Source organism: Echinops telfairi, unplaced genomic scaffold (genome assembly GCF_000313985.2).
Source record: "Echinops telfairi isolate 266 unplaced genomic scaffold, ASM31398v2 ScPeMD7_7469;HRSCAF=8507_1, whole genome shotgun sequence".
Taxonomy (NCBI): domain Eukaryota; kingdom Metazoa; phylum Chordata; class Mammalia; order Afrosoricida; family Tenrecidae; genus Echinops; species Echinops telfairi.
The window spans coordinates 72,794,084-72,795,729 of record NW_022111373.1 but is presented as its reverse complement, the minus strand read 5'-3'; the positions used below and the strand labels follow the sequence as shown (position 1 = coordinate 72,795,729).

Genomic DNA, 1,646 nt, shown 5'->3' with positions numbered 1-1,646 from the left:
GAACGTATTACTAGGACATAGTCATGTGTTGTGCAAATAGTACATTAGCGACAGTAAAGAGCCACATTCAGTTGTTTAATTTTTCCATTTCAACCTAACAACTCGGCTTCTTGTCTCTCTTTGTCAGTACACACACACACACACACATACACATACATACACACACGTTAGAATCCCAGATGGTCAACATGGTGGGGCGGGGGCGGTTTGGCCTGGGGACAGGAGGGTAGAGGAGATTTGGGAGTTTGGACAGAAAAGGTGGCAGAGAACCGAAAACTAAGTTGGTTAGGAATGAAATGAAGGTGAGAAAAATGGGTAGAAAGGGTGCCGGGAAGTGGGGAGAACCTTGAATATATTGGACTACGTGAGTTTGGTGTCAAGGACTCCCCTTACAGATAGATGTGAGGCAGAGTGAAATGAAGAGGCCTCCTTTCTCGGGTGATCTAGGAGGCAGAAGTACCGCTCCACTCTGCCTGGTTTTAAGGTTACTTGGTTTTTTGGCATCTGACCTCAGCCTTAATTACTCCATCATGCTACCAGTGGTACTTACAGTGATGCCGGTAGATGGGCTAGGGGACCTTTTGATGAGACTTAACTTTAAACATGATCTGACACTAGAGACTTTGGAAGTCGCCTTTTCACGTTCTTGGCACGGTGAAGTAAAAACACAATCTGACCTCGGCCTTAATTACTCCATCATGTGACCAGTGGTACTTGTGGTGGTGCTGGTAGATGGGCTCGGGCTCTCAGGTAAAGTGTGCACTAGATGGAGGCCCATGGTCTGAGCATTGTTTCATCAGGAGTGCCTCTGGTGGAGCACTCTCTGTAGAGGCTTCTTTCACTGGATTGCTCCCCAGAGATGATTCATTAAATGCTCTGAACTCTGATAGCACCTCGACTGCATCCTCCTTGGGATGATGCGGGGCTGCTGGTCTCAGAGAAGTATTCCTAAACTCCGCCGGCATTCGGAAGCCGGGTCCTGGTTTGCAGAGTGATACTTTTGCTTGGTTTGCTGTGACTGTGGTTTGTCTACGCTTCAGTTGGAACCCCCAGCTGCATAGCTGATGGTGGAGAGCATTGTCCTTATGGGACGCCCTTCTGGAGCACAGCTGGGCTGCTGCCTGCAGGCTGGTTCCTTTCTCGAGGCTTTGGAGGGCAGGTTGAGGCATTTTCAGTCTCTAGCCAAATCCTGAGCTGCATCCCGACCCCTTAGATTACATCTCACAAAGGTGTTAGTTGTCTGGGTTTCATTGTCAGAGCAGAACTGAGGGAAACGTGGGGTGGGAGTTGCATGATAGTCTTTGAACCCACTAATGTACTTGATCCCTGTGCGTCATCTTAGGCACTTCTCATGTTCTTCACCCAGCTTGCAAAGGGTTTCTGTTCTCCTGGGTCTCCTCTTTTAGGAAGTACCTAGTGAAGTATATTGAGCATTTATTGACGGCAGAGTCCTGCTTAGTAATATGAACATCTTAATCTGATCAATTAGGTCACATCGTTTATATTACACGTAGAGATTTACATAGGGTTTCCTTCTCTGAGATGGATTTTGACAAGAGTCTGTTGCCTTTGAGAAAGGGCAGAAGTTAGAGAATATGCTTTTAAAGACAGATAGCCTCCAGGCATATAGTAAGCAGCCAATTAAG

At 47.0% G+C, this 1,646-nt stretch overlaps 1 protein-coding gene across 1 annotated transcript in view; it reads left to right on the top strand.

Moving 5' to 3' along the window:
* The window catches only part of SCAMP1 (secretory carrier membrane protein 1), a 50,695-nt gene that overhangs the window by 28,690 nt on the left and 20,359 nt on the right, over window positions 1–1,646 (top strand). The window lies entirely within an intron of this gene.